The sequence below is a fragment of the Acomys minous genome, assembly GCF_964271855.1.
Source record: "Acomys minous genome assembly, chromosome: 8".
NCBI classification, from domain to species: domain Eukaryota; kingdom Metazoa; phylum Chordata; class Mammalia; order Rodentia; family Muridae; genus Acomys; species Acomys minous.
This window is the reverse complement of record NC_140489.1, coordinates 89849094-89862249: the sequence shown is the minus strand read 5'-3', so window position 1 is coordinate 89862249 and position 13156 is coordinate 89849094. Positions and strand designations below refer to the sequence as shown.

The 13156-nt window shown below is 42.4% G+C and overlaps 1 long non-coding RNA gene across 2 annotated transcripts in view; it reads right to left on the bottom strand.

Annotated features, from left to right (window-relative positions):
• The window catches only part of LOC311603559, a 184907-nt gene that overhangs the window by 112953 nt on the left and 58798 nt on the right, over nucleotides 1-13156 (bottom strand). The window lies entirely within an intron of this gene.

Genomic DNA, 13156 nt, shown 5'->3' with positions numbered 1-13156 from the left:
CTTGAATGTTATAAAGAGTTTGGGGGAACTGCTCAGGTAGCAAACTGTCTCTGTCATTTTTTTTTTCACTTTGGAAGCTGCTAACATGCACTTCCTATTTACTCAGGTAATTAATTTTATTCTTTCTCAAGTCTCTGATGGGGTTGAAGATCAGATAGTATAGTTTTACAATTAAGCTTAGCTGTTTAGGGATTAAGATGTTTTTAGTTCTATATAGGTGTTTTAAGTTGATAGAGATGAGATAAGATAGATATTTATTTACATTCAGAATTTTAGACTCATCAAGATAGGAAATATGTCTTTTTCAAGGTAGCCAAGTACAAATAGTCAAGACACTATGAATATAACAATAAGATAATTCCTGATTATTTTGTTGTTCTTCTTTCTGTATGTAGCTTATTTTATATGTGTGTAATAACATAAATGTATATGTAAAAAAATTAAAATATTTAAAAAATATTTTCTCTGCTCAATTTGCAAAGAAATAGTATATAGGAGAGAGGAGGGAAAAGCAGAACCCTGACTGATGAAACTGGTAAATCTGCATCAAAATCAACAGCAATTCTAAACTCTCGAGTTGGCATCAAAGGAAGCTTCAGCTTTGGTAGGGCACAGGAGTGCCAAGTGAGAATATTCTAGGAGCTGGGATTAGGTTCAGGATTGTTTGTTTATATCTATCTACTGCAGAGCTGTCCATAGCTCAAAGAAGTTTCTCGTCATGATCTGATGAACAGAGAGCAAAAACAAGAGCTACTCATTGACCAAGAAGGATATAAGAACAAAACCCATCATCTTCATTTTAATTTTGAAACTAATAGGAGAAAAGAGCACCTTTCCATGTCATCATTGGTTCTTTAAACAACTTATTCATGAGTTGTATGGTCAAATAATTTTCTCAACGAGAAAAAGTCACATAACCCCATTTTTAAAGAGTTGCTTTACTTAATATGTACATGTACATGTCAGTAATGTGGTATGTACACATATGTACAGGCACCTGTGGAGTCCAGAAGAGGGCGCTGGAGTCCCTGCAGCTGGAGTTATGGGTAATGGAGAGGCACTTACCAATCTGACATGGGTACTGCAAACTGAACTCAAGTCCTTTGCAAAAACAGTTTCCTGGTGATTTTAATGTTTGTTTGGTATGGTAGGGTATGGTGTGGTGTAGTGTTGTGTGTGTGTGTGTGTATGTGTGTGTGTGTGTGTGTGTGTGAGAGAGAGAGAGAGAGAGAGAGAGAGAGAGAGAGAGAGAGAGAGAGAGAGAGAACATTAAATGAACTACAATGATCTAAGAAGAGGGGATCACAGTACAGAAGATGCTTCCATAAACCTGGCCAGTGGCAAGCCTGTGGGACATTTTCCTAATTAGCGATTATGTGGGAGGATCCAGCTCACTGTTGAGCAAGCTGTCGGGAGCAAGCTAGTAAGCAACACTCCTCTATCGCCTCTGCTCCAATTCCTGCTTCCAGGCATCTGCCTTAAGGTCCTGGCCTGACTTCCTTCAATGAATTGTGATCTGTCTGTTGTAAGATGAAATCAATTCTTCCTTCCCCAAGTTGCTTCCAGTCATGGTGTTTTATTCACAGCAATAGAAACCCAAACTAAAACAAGCAGTATTCACTCTTAACTGCGGAGCCATCTGTGCTACTCATAACTCTAGTTCTTAAAAGGCGGGATTACAATCCCAATTGTGTACTTTGCTGTTGTTGCCTGTTTCCTGAGTTTTACCAAGAAACACTGCCCAGGCCAAAGATATGGTACTTTCCCTATATTTCCTTCTAGACCTTTCTCTATTCTCAAATATGGATGCAAATCATGTGTACATCAGGAGAGAAATGGGCAAAAAATAGAATGTGGCATAATACAAAATGGAATGATATGCAGTCCTTAAAACAAGCAAGACACTGTGTCATTTACAACATGGGCAGATAAGTCAAAGAAGCTGAGCACAGAAAGACACTCTGCAATCTCATGTGTGCTCTGTAAATTAGTAATAATCATCATCATCATCATCTTCACCATCATCATAACCACAGGAACCATAGACAGAAAAAGGAAACCAGAGACTAGAGGGGAACTGAAGGCTCCCTGAAGGAGAAGAGGAAGAAAGAGAGAAGGCTCCAAAAAGACAAAGTCTCCACTGCAACAGAGAAGAAAATTCTAGAACTCTACCATACTGTGCACAGTGACCACAGCTTGTAAAACTGCCTACTATATTTCAAAATTGCTAGTAAAGAAAAGACATTGGTGACATAATAAACATGTTGATTAGTTTCAATCATTTATGATGTATGCATAGATCAGGCATCACATTTTGTCCACAAATGTATATACATGTATGATCAAGTATACATATATATGACTATGTATACACATGAATGATCACTCATATTAACAAAAACTTTTTAAGAAAAAGGGAAAATGCATTCAAATATGTACTAGGTAAGTGAAAAAAGCAATTACTCTCCTAAGGAAATAGACTAAAACTTTCCTAAAATACTACTATAACAATAAATTTTATGTGGATCTAGTACAATAAATTTCAATATTTGAAATATGAATTCTAGCAGACAAATTGATAGCTATTTGATTGTGCATACTAACATCAAGTATATTCCCAAACTACAAGCTTGCACGATTACTCATTAGGGTGTAGTTCCCCACTGAGAGAGCTGGCAGGGCAGATATATCCAAGGCAGGTTTGTTGGTAAGTGTCAAACACACACACACACACAAAAAAAAAAAATAGCTGCAATCACCATTGACAGAGAAGTGAATACATAGATGGTATCATCAAATAAGGGCAACACAAAAAAGATTACTAACTACCAATATATACATGATGTGGATAAATCTAGAAAAACAGATTTTTACTAGAAGAATCTAGGCACAAAAATATTGCATGTTGCATTTATATACAGTTCAAAAGTAGGAAAATCTCAGGTGGGGAGATGGTTCAGTGGGCAAAGCAATTGTCACACACAGAAAAGGACAGTAATTCTGATCTCAAGTAAAGTTAGACATGATAGTGTGAGCATCTACAGTGAGTTGGGAAGTGGAGACAGGAGAATTGCTGAAAACTTATGGGCTACCCTGGGGTATACAGCTATGTTCAGCCATGAGACCCTACTTCAAATAGTGTAGAAAGTCAGGACTAATAACTAAGTGTGCTCTCTCTCTCTCTCTCTCTCTCTCTCTATATATATATATATATATATATATATATATATATATATATATATATATATATCTCCCTATCTTCCCCTCACTCTAACTCTGTCTTTTACAGAGAGAGAGAGAGAGAGAGAGAGAGAGAGAGAGAGAGAGAGAGAGAGAGAGAGTCTAATTCAAGTTGATAAAAATCAAAATGAGGTTATTCTGTCATGAAATATTGATGACAAAGGAATTTAAAAAAAAAGACTCCAGGACCCTGAAAATGATTTCTATCTTGTTCTCTATGGTAACTTTAAAGATAACCATAAATTTTTAACAGGTTGACAAATACAAGTGATCTTTAAGCGCTTAACAGTATGACAAGTTTAAATCTAAGTTGAATTGCTATGCACCAATTCAAAATGTGAAATCTGTTTTTCTTACAACATCAAGGGTTGGAAGCAATGCCAGATCCAAAAATAAATAAATAGATAAGTTTCCTCGTGTCTAACATAATCTTGAATTTGGAAAGCTTAAAATAAAAGCCCTCGCGATCTATCTGTCTTATCTATCTATCTATATCCATATATCTAGCTATATTATTTCAGTGATGGTGAGATCAAGTTAAACACAAATTGGGTTTTAACCACGGAGAAGAAAGGCTGGATGGGAACTCTGAAGAGTTCTGCTACAGCCCTGAAGAGCGGTGCACAACTGGAGCCTCAGCATGAAGAAATTAAAACAGTTAGCCTCTTCAGAACATATTCACAGATTTCCACGAAATAGGAATTATTTTTTAAAATGTGAGGCTGCCTAACAGGCCCAGTTCAGTGAGTCATTTACATAATTACTGTTTGACTCTGGAAACTCACAAGGAAACTGGTGCTCTGTTCTTTCTGAAAATGGCATCCAGCAGGTTCCAAAGGAAGCCGGAAAAATCTGGCTTACGTTTGCACACCGATATCTAACCCCAGATGCAAGGGCAGGGGACTAGAAAGGACTCGTCTTCCCTGCAAGCAGCAGCAGCAGCAGCACTGTTTGTGAGGATGAAGCCCTGGGTTCCCTTGCTGCCATCCTTTGTACCATCTCCAATTGTGCCTGGACGGAACACCTGTGGGATGTAGACCAGCGATCAAAACCGTTTTATTCATCACTGTGAATGTCAGCCTTTCAGCAGAGACCAAGGAGCCCTGACTACACAAGGGAAAGGCAGAACACTGATATCTCAGATGGTAGACGGCTATTGTGTCAATTCCTTGTTGTGACACCTTGACCCCTGGGTGGTGACTGACTGTGCAGCTTTGGAGTACATGGGAACAGACTAGTCACTATTAGACCCTGCTTTAAAACACCTCTATGTAATAGCTCACTCCTTTTGATAGCCAGGGAAGCAGATCAGGGTGGAGGGCCCGGGGAAATCCACAGAGACAGGTACCTTGCATACACAATGTCATCAACTTAGTGATGCCAGAGTGCGTGCCTCTAGTTTGGCCCTGTTCTATCACTGCTTGTACTGCGGGGCCTCCTTCCTACAACCTGTATCAAGAAGGAAGGATTGGCCATTTCAGCTGCTTCTCTGATGTAAAGGCATGATGGAGCCTTATCTCCCAGTTATAAAACCCTGTTAAGAATACAGGGGTGGTAGGAGAATATAAGAAATTTAACCAAGCAAAAGAAGAGGGGCTGCACACTGATTACTTCTATTGATGTATCTCTTCATTCCATCAGGATTCAGGACTTGGCCATAAAAAGAAAAATTCTTATGCTATCTCCTGAGTTTGGAAAACATGATCAGGACTGGCCAGCTACAGAAACCAGTCCCTGTGGGTAGTACGCACTGATGAGCAGTAAGGATGGAGAAGCATGCATGTATTAGGGAAAGAACTGCAAAATCACGACCACAGAGCTGACCCTGGTATGCCTGAGCTAGGTAGCAGGGCTGGCCAGAAGGCAGAACCAAACGCTAGAGCCAGACTCTGGCCTAGAATGCTGTAGATGGTGGCAGCCGTGCCTGAGAGGAGGGGCTAGGGAAGTGTCAGTTTCAGGTGATGCAACATGAGTTTGTGCTTAGATGTGTTGAGTTTCATGAGCCCAAACAACGAGAGACTCAAAAACAAAGCAGCGCTCTTCAAATGAGACCTGCAGAGTCCTGGACAGCAGCAATCCTGCAACAATATGCACCTGAGGAGGACAGGAAAGGCAGGGGGTCGGGGGAGGGAATATATTAAAAATCCAGCAAGACCAGAAGTAGCCATAGACAATTAAATTCCCAGGATGGAACCTAGTCAAGTTTTAAATAATACTGAAGAAAGTGGGTGGACACGTGACCCCTTGTCACTGTCCTGAAAGGCACTATAGATGTCTATAATGTCCAAGTCCAATTTCTGCGTTAGATTGACAACTTCTGACTTCTCCAGCCACGTGTGTCCCTGTCTCTGATCTTACTGAAGCATGTAAAAACATTATCATTTCCTTTACAGTGGAACTTAGCTGAGACTAGTTCCAGCACTCCTCTTTGTCCAGGGCCCACCCCATTGCACCCCCAGCTGTCACTGGTAACCCCTCACCTAGTTAACCCACATTATGCCACTAACCAGCAGAGCAGCCAGGAAGACCACCATCAGCTGTTTTCGAACAATGCAAAGGAACTGGCATGTGGTCAAATCTCCTCCATTATTTGGGTGTTAATTAAAACTGCAGTTTAAACCTGTCCTATATCTCTGTTTCTTTAGCACATTTTCTTATAAAAAGGATCTGATGAGCATAAAAGTTCCTTCCAGACAGATTGATTGATCTTCCTGGTCTCAAGTTGAATTGTGTCTCTGCCTAGCTGTGGGGCTTTGCAAAAGGGCTATGGAGCCTCTGTGCATCTGGGCTTTCCCCACCTCTGTGAATGAGGACAGGAAAAGACATCTCTTCCCCCTTAGGTTGTTATTTACACAAAATTTCTACAAAGATGAGCAAAGACGCCACAATTTAGTAGGCTGTCTTGTAATGTTAGCATTCCCAGAGGATTCATTTTCTTCAGAAGTGAATTATCACTCTCACAGAAGTGAGATCACTACACTGTGAGACAAGCACAGTAATTATTTTATTTATTCAATCATATTTGTCTTAAATTTTTAATGTGAGAAAAATTTAACAGGATAAAGGAGGAAAAGATGGAGTGATGGAGGGAAGGAGAAAGCAAATAGAGAAAGGAAGGAGATAGGGAGGGAGAAAGGAAGGTAGGAGACAGGGGGAGGGAGGGAAAGAAGGAAGGAAAAGAAATCTAGATTAAAATGAAGCAAGACCTAACGTGGGCTGTTGTTTTTGGATGAGAATGTCCCCCCATAGGTTCATATATTTGAATGTTTGAGTGGTATAACTATTTGGGAAGGATTGGGAGGTGTGACCTTGTTGGAGGAGATATGGCACTGAGGGTGGGGAGCTTTGATTTCAAAAGCTCACACCAGGTCCAATTTCATTCTCTGTCTGCCTGCAGCGTTCAGGTCACATGAGCCCTCAGCTGCTGCTCCAGCCCCGCATCTGTCTGCCTGCCATCAGGCTCCCCATCTTAATCATCATGGATAAATCCTCTGAAACTGTCAGCAGTCCCTGAATACAAATTTGCCTTGGTCATGGGGTTTCCTCACTGCATAGAAAAGCAACTAAGACATCTCCATAGACCATGATATTTAGACGATGAAGTCTAGTACACTTATAACACTGACACTACAAATCAACTTGGAATTTCTGGCAGTCAACACAAAGGAGAAAATACGATCCAAGAATCCCAAGCACAAAAGAACTGTGGAGAAGCCGAGTCTTTAAGATGAGTTATGGGAGAGTGTCCCACTGTTCTTATCCCAGTGACAGTTAACAGCACCCTGGTGACTACCCCCAGTGTGGAGCCCAGTATTGTCAACAGATATCATCTCTTTACAAGTCATTGCCCAGAGGACTCAACGGAAATCAGCCTAGGTGCATCAACAGCATCTCCAATAAGCATGTTTTCACTTGCCTCAAATCTGGGCCCCTTTGCCCACAAGAAGTCTTTCTTCCATTTCTCCATTTGCTTTGTTTAGAGTTTGAATGCTTAGAATTTCCAATGTCGTGATGTTGTTCTAACAGGTTGTTGGTTGGGTGGGATGTGCAATGCCAGGATTCTTGGCGCCATCTGTGCCATGAGCAGTTTTCTTAAAAGAACACAGGAAGAGTAGGCTGCTACAGCCTAGGACACTCCATTGCTCTGGACCCTGCAGAGCAGTCAGCGTGTCATGTGCTCACTGTGATGCCAACAAGACCACAACTCTTCTTGGTCCTGGAACATCTGAGAATGCTTCACGGATCGTGGTGGCCTCCAATAGAAGCCCGCACCTTCATTCCTATCAATCCAGCCATATTCCTTTTAGCAGAGATATGTGGGGCTTTCCCTTCCCTAGCTAGTCCTGCCCAGATCTCTCACCTCTACCATCATCTCCAGGAACAAGCCCAAAAGACCCCAGACATTTTCTTGCCCATCCCTCTGACTGAGCACACATTTTACCAAGTTCAGTGCAGCTCTGCATAGCAGAGGCTGAAGATGCTGCATTTTAAAAATTCATGAAACAGCGTAAGTCTCCTGTCTCTCCTATGTGGACATGCCAGCTCCTCATCTAACTCCCTAGACATCTCAATTTTCAATCTCCCACCACTTTACCTGGATTGTATTTATTCACATGCGCAGTTCAACTTAAACCAGGACATTCTTGAGGCAAAACCCACACAAAGTGCATGCAAATGATCTTTAAGCATCTGATGAAAGACTAAATATGCAAAAGACCTCTTTGGGGAGCAGAACAGTGGGAAAGGGGTGGTATTCTCAAGGAGTTCTTAACGGGGTGGATGAGCTGAGTCCCTGATGTGAGCATAATTGTAATTTACATCTGGGAGCACAATGGTAGTCTAAGCTAAGTGCCCACTGTATCAAAGAAAAGGCTGCCAGTGACAATGCTAGCAAATAAATTATTTATAGCAAGCAGCATTTTTGAAAAAAAAAAAAGACATGAACCAGCCATGGAAAAGACTAATGGCAAATATTGACAATTATCATAACTCTTTATTTTTTTAATATATTTTATTCATTTATTCATATTACATCTCAATTGTTATCCCATCTCTTGTATCCTCCCATTCCTCCCTCCCTCCCATTTTCCCCTTACTCCCCTCCCTATGACTGTGACTGACGGGGACCTCCTCCCCCTGTATATGCTCATAGGGTATATGACCATGTCCCCTGTATGGGGAGGCCTGGCAGCTCAGAGGAAGGATAGCAGGCTACCAAGAAGAGACTTGATATCATAACTCTTTGTATCGAACATCCTAGTAGCCAAGTTAATAAAAGAAATAAGATACTCTGGAAGAAGTACCAAATCAAACCCACCCTTTACAGAGAATAGAAGCATTCACTGTCCACTGTCTGAGTTCTGACTTGAACAGCAACTGAGTTACATGGATAAGAGAGCAGAAACAATCACTTTAAATTGCATAAATAACAAATCCAAGGCCACAGTGTTGTTCTCTCTGGAGAAATCAAATCTCTATGAGACACTGAATAAATAACAAGCTGATGACGCAGAGAAGTGGGATCGTGCATACAGCATTTGTCACTTTAAAAGACCAAGTATGTGCCTATCAATTACCTCCTTGGGATGGTTAATAATATCGACTTGGTAGGATCTAGAATCTCACAGGAGACAAGTCTCTGGGCACACTTGCCAGAGAGGACCTTGATTAGATTAACTGAGCTGGGAAGCCCCACCTTAAGTAGGTGGCAGCATTTTGTGGGACAAGATCTTGGATTGAATGACAAGAAGAATGTGAACTGGGTGGCCCTCATCCCCCCTCTGTTTCCTGACAGTAGATGTGAGTGATCAGCTGCTTAGGCTCCTGCTAACTGACTTTGAGGCCATAATAGACTATTCACTTGAACTGTGAGCCGAAAGAAACCCTTTCTCCCTTGAGCTGTTTTGGTCAGGGTATTTCATCACAGCAGCATGGAAAGAAACAAAGACAAATGTGGATATTTGCCCAAAATAAATGCAATGTATGTGCACAAAAAGTATCACTCAGAAGGGGAAGTAGAGAAGACAGAGGCAGTGCTTAAATAAAGGGAACAAGGTAGGGGCGCATGGAGATCTGAGCTGGGGAAAGCCAGGGCAAGAGGACAAATGGCCCATAGAGAAAAGAGAAACTGTGGGTGGGGGCATACCTATAACAAGCTGGAAACCTAAGTCAGAGTAGGCTCCTGGGAGAACTTGAGGGGGACTCTGACAGAGACTCCAAGTATCAAGGGCCATAGTGACTAAAGAGGACACTCTAACTAGATGAGACTCCTAGTAGAGGGAAGAGAACACCAACCCACCCACAAAAATGTCTACCCAAAATTTACCCTGTCTACAAGATGTGCAGGGCTAAAGATAGAACAGAGATTGAGAATCTGGCCCAACCTAAAGACCCATCCCATGGAAGACAGCCAACCCCTGACACTATTAACTATACTCTGCTACGCTTACAGACAGGAGCCTATCAGAGTCATCCTCTAAGAGGCTCCACCCAGCAGCAGTTCAAAACAGATGCTAAGACTCACAGCCAAACACTGGGTGATATGTAGAGAGTCTTATGGAAAAGTGGAGGGAAGGATAAAAAGACTTAGAGGTGACAGGAGCTCCACAAGAAGACCAACAGAACCAACTAGCCTTCATACACACCTTCTTCTGCTCAGTAACAGTGGGTGCTATCCCAGTGTTAGTAGACCACTGCCCTTGCATTCCCTGACTTACACCATGATAAACTTATAGCAAGCTGAAAATACATCAGTTGGGTGCAGGGACGAGTACCCAGCATGGAGAGACTCACACTGGTATTGGACAAGATTGAAATCCAATGCTTTTCATCATATCATCATGAATTGGGTACCATCAGTATACAACATTGTTAGTAATGGAACTGCAAATTGTCAATTCATTTAGCAATGACTGAGTTCACATAAGAGAACTCATTCAATTCTCTTTAAAAAAAAAAAACTTGGACTCTTGATAAAAAGCCCCTTCCTGTGTGGACAGGAAATGCCTACAGATTTGATCTGGGCTCCACCTTGCCCCTGGATGGAGCGTCTGATCCTCAGGTCATAGATAGTGCCTAGTTTCCTATCCAATAGCTGCCTGGTACGATGATGCATCTCTCAGGAATCCAGGGCTCTACACTGAAGAAGTAAAAACACAAGATAAGAAACACCAAAGCAAAGGCCTGCCCTGACCCCATCACCTCCCATTGGCCTGTCCAACAGGCCCAGGACAGAGCCCTCTAGGAGCCCTCCATATACAAAACTAGGGCTTGGCAACCGTGAGACCAGTTCAAGTAGCCTGTGGTGCCAATGTTGGGCTCTGCAGGAGTGTCATCCCCAACACCACTCAACTCAATACATGTTTACAGAGAAGCCAGAGCCATCAGCGGTGGGATCCAGTGGAAGCCACAGCAGACTGACCCTCCTCTTTCCTCAAGTAGTGTCTAGTGATTCTGAACTTTATCTTCCACATCAGGGTCAATAAATCCCATACCTCCTAAACCACTGGATGCCTCCATCACCTACCCCACCCAGACTGAGTAGATGAGCTCTCCTTGGTGCCTACGACTGCACTGCCACCACCTCAGGGCCCAAGATCATCCTTCCCTAGCTTATTACCATGACTCCAACCCCAGTGGCTGAAATGCAGCAGAATTTTAGCAAATATTTTCAAGGGCATGAAGAAAAGGAAGAGAAAAGGAATATGGGAGGAATCTTCTTGGCTCTGTGATAAGGGTCGGCATAGTTAAGACCATTCAAGTTTGTCACTTCTAAAATCAGTTCAGGGAGCCACTGTGGAGAGATACTGACCATTGGGAAGGTATCCACACACAACTGAGAAACATTGCTACTTTCAGGAGTATTGTTTTATTTGTTTAGTAAATATTTACTGAGGGACTTTCTGCAATGGGCAAAACTGTGTACATTAACCTTTCTAATGGTCCTCCCAAATATCAAGCTTGGATATATCCATTCATGTAAGGAAGAAATGGAGACTCAGTGAAGTTGAATGAGATAGCCAGTAACACACAGCTAGCACACTCAGAACCAGGCCTTACATTCCTGCCCCTCTGACTCCAAACCTGTGAGGAATGTCCTGCATTGGGCTTGTTGGCCACTGCCTTTGTTGTCTCCCTTCCTCCATCACTTCCATGTCCTGTCTCTTTAATAGTTAATCTGAAGGCATAATATATTCAAATACAGACGAGAACAAAGGACCCTTCTTGGAAGGCAAAGGCATGGCATCTTAATTGAAACAAGATAATCCAAACATTTGCTTCACTCAACGTTTACAAATTCCATTTCATTGACTTATATTTTCACAACTGACTGTCATGTCAAAGTTATTTTATTTTCACAGAAGTTAGGAAAACACAAAGAGGGAAAGTTTTAGAACAAAGTGGCTTATAACACAGTTCAACCCTCTCTTCTTGGTGTTGTAAGAGGTGGGATGTTTCTAAGGCAAAATGTTCAGGCCATTTGACACTATTCCCCCATGAGATGTTGGCCCCTGGGCTGGACCCCTCAGATGTCCTAGACTGCTGGGAACCATGACCCTCATTTCCAAAAACTCCTTTATTTTGTCCAACTCTGACATCATCTCCTAGAAGGACTCTTCCTGCAGGATCAGAAAGAAACCAACAGCAGGGAGTGTCAAAATCATCCAGCCACAGCACCAGGCAGAGGCTAAGAACCTGACAGCCAAAGCCAGATTTTTATTCTATAGAAATGATCCTAATTCATAGTAAATACAGCATTTATAAAACAAAGGCAGCAAGCCCCACTTTGATAGGCTACAGTATGTACCTCCAAACTAGGCCCATTGTCCTCTGATCTTTGGATGATATGGACAAAGTCAAGAACTTTGGAATCAACGGAGTGAGCTTCTGCCACACACTCCATTGCCTGCATTGAAAAATACCTGTAGTTGAGTTTTTTGTTATCTAGAAAGCAGCTTTCCCGCCATCTACCCTTTGCATCTAACGCGTTTGGCTATGACTCTTGTGTCTTCATGAACACGCAGGGCTGGATGGAGATGCTGTGAAGGCTGTTCCTGCATTGCTGTCTCCAGAGGTGCTCAGGACAAACCCTCTGAGTCTTCTTCATCCCTTCCAGCTGGAGTATATCCAGCCTTACACCTGCCCTCTCAAGGGAGGCTGTTCAAGCCACTCTCGTCATAGCCATGCCTACCAATCCCAAAATACTCATTATCTCCCCCTCACCAACAACAGGGAACAACAACCAGAGCCAATGCTGATTCCCACCAAATAAGCCTGGAGAGACGTCAAAATGCATATAACCAGTTTTACCATGAAGGATCCGGAGGCACCATGGCACATGAAGGAGCAGGCAGGAGTGTGATACAGTAGCGGAGTTGCCAACTTCAAGAAGAGCCAGCACAGCATGAAACCAAGTAGAGCCCCATTCTGAACAATGGGTGCTATGCAGTTCTGTAGCTGACCCTGCGTGCCCCTGTACTCAAGCTGAAATGGGAAGAAGATCCAAAAGTTGTGGCAGGATGTGGCTAGCATCACTTGACAGTGATAACCACGGGAGCATGGAGCACAATGGAAGAACAACAATTAGAAACCAGACCAGGACACCATGCCAGGTGTAGTTACAGGGGCAAATCTAGGAACTTTGAGAGATATCAGAGGAGTCTTCAACCAACCATGGGCAATTGGAGGGCTCGGGAAGACACAGGTGACCAAAACATGCTGGGAATGGTCTTGGCCAATGAAGAAGAGAAACAGAACTCTAGAGATTGTATTCAAAACAGAATTCTAGGCAGGAGACTTGTATTCATTTTCTAAGACTGTTGTGACCAGTCACTACAAGCTCAGTGATTGACAGTGCCATAAATTTACTATTCCTTTACTCCTGAATATCATTCCTTTAGTCCTGTATGGATTTCAC